Raw genomic sequence first — 7,971 nt, 5'->3', positions numbered from 1 at the left:
AAGTCTCCTGGGTGTCTTCTGGTCCAAGAAAAATCATCGTGAAGTTTTTATTCCATTTGGACTCCGTTTAGTATTCCTTTTCCTTGAAGCTCAAAAACAAGGAAAAAACTGAAACTGGCACTAGGCTCTAGGTTAATAGGTTAGTCCCAAAAATAATATAAAATAGCATATTAATGCATATAAAACATTCAAATAGATAATATAATAGCACGGAACAATCAAAAATTATAGATACGTTGGAGACGTATCTCTCACGGGTAGGCCCCAACATACCTTTCTTGATTAAGCATCACATATCTTAAGGAATGCTCATGGACATTTACTTAAACGTGTTAACTGTCGCCCTCGCCACCGAGGTGCACCCCAATAATATTATTACCTATGTTCTTGAACTGAGCCTCACACGATGCAAACCCCACACCACTGCATCTCTTTTTTGAAAGTATTGATTTTCATCGACAATGGCAAGCATAACTTTCCAACTGTTGACCACTTGGAAACCCTTGGCAGATCCATAGTTCAATCCGCGAAGACAATTTTCGATGTTTCTTTCTCTCTTAGAATCAAGTCCCCATGCCTTGTTGAGAGTCGATCCACCTCCTTATAAGATTTCCTATTGGTCGGAAACCATGAAGAACCCCTGCTTGTCGATCCATCTGCCACCTTATTCTTTGTCGGAGTCACCATCCCTCGCCCCCGCCTTGTAGCCCCCAGTTCTGCAACATAGAAGATCACCAGAACCATCTGATAAAAGGTCCAAAACCATTGTTAACACAAGCACCTCTAGAAGATCACTACCCCTGAGAGAGAAACCCTAACCCTAGCGTCCGTCTCGCGATTGCTGCTCGGTCGCCCTTAGTTTTTTTCTAGTCATGATGGACTCACTCTACAGACGATGATCGCTCCATTCCTACAAAATATCGTGCCACAATGTAATTAGGAAGACACATTTGGAACATGAAAAATAGTAGCTTACCTATTTTGTTTTTATCCATGGAATTAAGAGGTCTTGAATTAATCCAATACCTCATTCGAGCATTTTATTTCTATTTTTTGTATGTTTTGTTTGTACTTTTCTATGGGTGTTGTATATATCTTATGTTCTCTTTCACTTGCATTTTTTGATGTTACTACACATCTAGATAGATTTTATTATTTTCATATGTTCCTCAAACTTTATATCTTTTATAAAAAATAAGATTCTTCTCATATCCGTTTTGTCTTGCGACTTCAGGTGCACATGCGAGTATGGTTCCTATGCCTCCGGTTTGCGATGTCGCCTGTCCACCATGTCTCTGGAGGTCCTAGGGAAATGGGGCACAGTGGACCCTGATAACCCACAAATATAGGGGATCATTTGTGACCTTTTTCGATAAGTAAGAGTGTCAAACTCAACGAGGAGCTAAAGGTAAAATTAATATTCCCTTCAAGTTCTATCGACCACCCAGAACTTGACCCACACTTAACATTCGCTTTACCTAGAACACGAATAAAATTACTTTGTAGAAATAAGAGTAGAAGTACTTTGCAATATAATAGAGTTAATTGGTTTAGTAGAAAGCTTTTGTAGAACAATGAGAAATATTTTCCCTAGGTAATTGATTATAACATGATAGATACTTATCATATGCAATGAGGGAGAGGCGTAAGCTAACACACTTTCTGTACTCGGATCATATGCACTTAGGATTGGAACTCTAGCAAGCATCCGCAACTACTAAGGATCATTAAGGTAAATCCAACTATAGCATTAAGTAACAAGTCCACTTTATTCCCATACGCAACAACCCCCTTATTCGGGTTTAACCTTCTGTCACTCTCGCAAACCCACTATAAGAAAATCATGAACGTATTGCAACACCCTACATCGGGAATTCTCACACGTGTGCGCGGCACGGAGGGCGCCATTGGACAACACCATATTAACATACAACTCATATCAATCACACCATACCACAGTTAAACCATAGGACAAAAGGAATCTACTCAAACATCATAGGATGACCGAACATTACTGGATAATAATATGTGGCATAAAGCACCATGTTCAAGTAGAAATTACCACAAGAAAAGAGAGGTTACATCGCTGTAAGGAGAGGGAGAGAGTTATATTTATGGCGGAGAAGTTGTTGATGTAGATCGCCGTCACGATGGTTCTCCCAGCGACACTCCGGTGCCACCGAGAGGGGGGGGGGAGAGCCCCCCTCCTTCTTCTTTTTCGTCGGCCTTCTCCCTTGATGGGAGAAGGATTTCCTCCAGCGGCACTCCGGCGCTAGAGGGAGAGAGTTGTTTTTGTAAGGAGAGGGAGAGAGTTGTTTTTGATGGCGGCGAAGTTGTTGATGTAGATCGCCGTCACAATGGTTCTCCCAGCGGCACTCCGGCGCCACCGAGAGAGGGGGGGAGCCCCCCTCCTTCTTCTTCCTTGGCCTTTTCCCTTGATGGGAGAAGGATTTCCTCCTCTGGTTCTTGGTCTCCCCGCCCCCAAGGGACGGGAGCCCCTCCAAGATTGGATCTCTCTCTGTTTCCTCTCCGTTTCGCATATATGTTTATTGGATCTCTCTCTCTGTGTGTGTGTGTGTGTGTGTGTGTGTGTGTGTGTGTGTGTGTGTGTTCTTCTCTGTTTTGCATCAGTTTTTGTCAATGTTGAGGATATCGCTTATCGTTATCGTCTCGGTCAATCCAGGATTAGAGATTAATCGGAAATCGGTCGACTATTAATCGGCCAAATTTTGCAAATCTCAGGTTCCCAACACTAAAATATGTTATATTCAACAACACCAAAAAAATTTGGGCAGAAGTATTACCTTGATTCCTAGCCTCTGAATCCTCATATAATGACAAAAAAATAGGAAATTAGTACATATTGATTAACAAGGTACACAAACACAAATAAACAAAATTTTTGCAAAAAATAGTGCTAGGAATACGATCGACTTATCAGTAGATTCTCGATATATCACTTGTCAGAGTGATAAATCGGCCCAAGTGATAAACGGTGAAGATAAGACATAATCATATCGGCCACTCCAGGAGTAGCGATAAATCGGACGATAAATCGCTGAATCGTAAGATTTTTAGAACAGTTTTCTGCCAAAAACCGTTTCTTAAATATCCGGAGATCCGTAACTCCGACCAGGCTGAAATTTTAACACGATTTTTCCCGATATGAGCATCCTTGAGACCAAAGTAGAGCTCCAACTGATTTACGAGGTGTCCACAACACACCATGGCGCGCCCTAGGGGGGTGCCCTGCCCCCTTGTGAAGCCTGTGGACCTCTATTTGCGTTGATTCTTGCGCCTAAAATTCACATATATTCAAAAAAATCTCCGTAAAATTTTATCATGTTTGGGCTTTGTTTGATATGATTTCTCTGCAAACAAAAAACATGCAACAAACATGAACTATCATTGGGCAATGGGTTAATATGTTAGTCCAAGAAAATCATATAAATTGTCGCCAAAGGTATGTGGAAATAGTAGGATAATGGCTTGAAACAATCAATAATTATAGATACAACGGAGACGTATCAGACCCTGACCGCTGGCGGCACGAGGGGTCCTTCTCATTTTTTTCGATGTTTTATCCGTTCAGTTATGGTTCGTGTCCTGCTTAGGATGGCGGGGCTATGACAACTCCCTGAAGATGGAATAAGGTTCTCCCTGCCTATCCCCCATTCCGGTGATTCGTCTATCATTGTTGGAAGGCATGTGAAGGTGTGTCTCCGGCAGATCACGCATGATTCGCTCGGTGCTGGTCTTTTGTGGATCATCTTGGATCCAATCTTCGTTCGTGTGTCTCCGGCGGATCTCGAAGGATTCAGTTGGTGCTTGTTTTCTATGGATTAGCTTGGATCCAGTCTTCGTTCGTGTGTCTTGGGTTGGATCCTTCCGATCTATGCTTCTTTTCATAGGTGACAGTTGCCATTCTGGTGCGATGGTCTTGCGGGACCTTAGCACGACGACTTTCTGATAGACTACTGCAACAAATTTTCCCCAGCTGCAGTGCGCGAGGGGCGATGAGGGGGCCCACCTTTCGTTCGCTCTAATTGTCGCTAGATGATCTACGGACTTGGATGTAATCTTTGTTACTTCTGTTGTTCTTTATGGCACATTGGAAAATGATGAATAGATTAATTTTTTTTGCCAAAATAAAAACTTGATACTTCCTTCATTTCTTTTTACTCTGCATATAAATTTTGTCTAAAGTCAAACTTTGTCAAGTTTGATCCAGATTATAGAAAAAAATGACCGTTCATAACATCAAAACAACATCATTAGATGCATCATGGAAATAGCTTATATTGTATATCTTTAGTATTGTAGATTTTGATATTGTTTAATATAAATATGGTCAGATCATCTAAATACTGTATAAATATTGTTTAGTATAAATATTGCACCGAAATACTGTAGCGCAAAAACAAACAGGAAAAGCGGGAGTCGGCAGAGATCGAACTCACGCCGCGACAGTACTGCAAGAGACAACCTACCACTGTATCACTCGCGTGCTAGGGATCGAAACCAGCGCGCATTTCTAAAAACCTATTGCGCACAAGTTTACTAATTTGAGAAACAATGTTCACTAGTTGAACGGTCTGACTAGTTGACCGTTAACTGTTCAAAAAATATGTGTATGCTTTTTTGAAAAATCAGGAATTAAAAAATCATTCACAACAAAAAGTTCACCGTTAAAAAAAGGTTGACGAATTTAAATGAAAAAAAACACAAAAATGAAAATAGTTCATCGAATTTGAAAAAAATTCATCGTTTTGGAAAAAAGTCCATCGATTTTGAAAAAAGTGCATCTATTTTGAAAAAAGTTCATCAAATTTGAAAAGAAGTTCATTGTTTTGGAAAAAAATTCATAGATTTTGGGAAAAAGTTCATCGTTTTGGAAAAAAGTTCATCAAATTTGAAAAAAATCCATCGGATTTGAAAAATGGTTCATTGATTTCGAAAGTAGTTCATCGATTTTGAAAATAGTTCACCGAATCTGAAAAAGGTTCATTGGATTTGAAAAAAAGTTCATCGGATTTCAAAAAAAGTTCATCCGAATTTAAAAGGAATTCATTGATTTTGAAAAAAGTTCACAGAATTTGAAAAAGGATGAGGAAAGAAGAAAAAGGAAAAAGAAAAAGAAAAAACTGAACTGACATGGATATAAACAAGTGGACTGAAATGTGTGGTAACATATGCGGTCATGGCCAGGTGGCTAGAGTGTAGCGCTCGCGGTGACGCGGTTCTGTGTTCGATTCCTATGAATGCACTTTTTTGATGTTTCTCTAAAAACAGAAGGAAAAAAAGAAGCAAAACGGGCCGAGCCCAGCTAACTCCTTCCATCGATGCGACATGGGCCAGCCCATTTAACTTTCTTTCTTCTTCTGTTAAATTCCAAAAAATGTTGCGGCAACAGGATTCGAACACAAGACCACCCGTTTCGTCAGCAAAGGCACTAACCACCAGGACTTCTTCACACTTGTGACAAATCTCTTCGTTTTTCTTCTTATGTTGTTCTCAGTTCGTGGAAGCTCGGTCTTTGGAAGCTACCAGCTCGGTTTTTTCGTTTTTGTTTTTTTCTGGACAGCTTTTTGTGATGGTTTTTATTTCATTGTTCGTTCTCTTTTAATTTCTTTACATTTGTTTTTTTTCTTTTTCGAATGCATGAGCATTTTTTTTGAAAGAGCGATGATCTTTTGAAAGTTTTGTGAGTTTTTTTTGTCAAATTTGAAGAACTTTTTGATTTTATGTGAGTTTTTCAAAAATGAATGAACTTTTTCAAATTGATAAACTTTTTTCCAAAATCGATGAACCTTTTTCCATTTTTGATGAACTTTTTTCATGATTGGTGAACTTTTTTTGAATTCGTGAACCCCTTCTTGAAAATCCGTGAAATCTTTTCCAAATCGATGAACTTTTTTTCAAACTCGATGAACCTTTTCCTACTTTATGAACTTTTTCGAATTCGTGAACCGTTTTTGAAAACCCGTGAACTCTTTTTCAAATCAATGAACTTTTTTTCCAAAATTGATGACCTTTTTTTTAATCTTGATGAACTTTTTTCATGGTTGGTGAACTTTTTAAAATTTTAAAATTCCATCAATTTTTAAAACATGAACAATTATTGAGAACATGAACAAAAATTTATATACGACAAGCGATTTTCAAATACACAATGAACATTTTTTTTGGTGTATGATGAACAATTTTTTACTGCACAGCGAACATTTTTGTGGTATACATTGAAATAATTTAAAACATATTTATACATTTTTTTTGATATAAGATGAACAAATTTTATACATTTAACATTTTTGTAATATAGTCTGAACAATTTTTAACTACACATTGAACAATTTTGTGATATGCGCTGAAAAACCATTTAAATACCCATTGAACATTTTTTGATGTACATTGAACAATGTAAAATTGTGAACAAAATTTGAAAATGTGAGTAAATTTAAAACTATGAACACATTTTGAAATCACGAACAAAAAATGAAAAATACATTTTTTTTAAAATTCCATGAACTTTATTCAAATTTGATGAACCTTTTTTCAAAATCGACAAACTCTTTTTCAAAATCGATGAACTTTTAATCATTTTTGATGAAATTTTTTCCAAAATCGATGAATTATTTTTCATATTTGCTGATTTTTTTTCAAAATCAATGTTTTTTTCAAATTCATGAACTTTTTATGTTTCTGGACTTACTTTCCAAAAAAAACTAAAAATTGGAATTCAAGATTTTCTTTTATTTATTTATTGTCAAAAGTCAACAGTTGACCGGTCAACTGGCCAGCTGTCGACCGGTGAACTGTGATCGATGGGAGCGAAGGAGGCGATCAAGGGGGGAGCGAAGCAGGCGATTCTGGGTCGGCCCAGTTCACAGCCGCGTGGGCGCCCGAACTGCCAACGGGCGCTAAAGGCGCCCGTTAGGAGCTCCGACCGAGAAGCCCTGGACCTCGTGGACCAGTGTGTCGAGGACTTTATGGGCATTGTTGCCATGGAGGCCCACGAGCAACGCAGGAAGGAGGGCAAGGAGAAGATGAGCGGCCTCCACGTGATCAAAGCCATGGAAGAGCTTGGCTTTGACAACTACGTCGGGGCCTTCACTGAGCACCTCCGCTGGTACCGCGAGGTTAGGGACTACGTGGGGCGCGACAACAAGCGAGCCACCGCACAGCGGGAGGCTGCGACGGGGCAGATGGTGCAACAACCGTCCGACTCCGCGTTGGGTCCACCGCAGGCCCGCATAACGGTGCAAGGTCAGTTGTCGGCGGCAACGGAGGAGAAGGCACCACAGCCGTCCGTCTTTTTGTTGGGTGTACCGCCGCCGTATGGCGTCACGGTGCAAGGTCAGACGTCGGCGGCTGCTGTAACGACGGCGACATGGGACATGGAACCAACACGGCAAATTTGACTATTTTGACTTGTGGACGAAATCAATTCACAAAATGAACTCGGTGTGAAACTATTCCACACCCTGACCTGTTTGTGTAGCGCCCGCGATGCCGGCGCCACACCCTACTGTGTAGCACCTAGCTAGCGGGCGTTGCACGCCAGTCCATCGTGGCAGCCCCGGGCCCCGCACCCAGCTGTGCAACGCCTCGGTGCTAGGCGCCACACATTGTGCAATGCCTAGCCGCCGGGCGCTGCACTATGAGTTATGTCCAGGCGCGCGGCGGCCCTCTCCTCCCCACCCACCCATTGCAGTAGTTCCAGAAAGAAAGAACGCGGCGGCGGCGGCCTTATCCACTCCCCCTCTCAATCCCCTCTCCTAAATTCTTCAAATCCGACGATTTGGTCCGTGGATTTCGTCACCAATCCATCCTAGAAGGTACTCTCCTCCGATCCCCTTCTTTCCATAGAAAATATTGTATTTTGAGGATCTGGGGAACCTTTGTTTGATTTGATTAGATTAGAATCTTACATGTATTATAATGTTGCATGTGTTAGAACTCTTGTTTGTT

The 7,971-nt window shown here is 40.5% G+C and overlaps 1 pseudogene; it reads left to right on the top strand.

Annotated features, from left to right (window-relative positions):
• Positions 1 to 6,824: 6,824 nt before the first annotated feature.
• Positions 6,825 to 7,459, top strand: LOC123157782 (negative cofactor 2 complex subunit beta-like; annotated as a pseudogene).
• Positions 7,460 to 7,971: the final 512 nt, after the last annotated feature.

This window comes from Triticum aestivum, chromosome 7B, assembly GCF_018294505.1.
Source record: "Triticum aestivum cultivar Chinese Spring chromosome 7B, IWGSC CS RefSeq v2.1, whole genome shotgun sequence".
Classification (NCBI taxonomy): domain Eukaryota; kingdom Viridiplantae; phylum Streptophyta; class Magnoliopsida; order Poales; family Poaceae; genus Triticum; species Triticum aestivum.
Note: the sequence above shows the minus strand (reverse complement) of the source record. Positions and strands in the feature narration are given on the sequence as shown.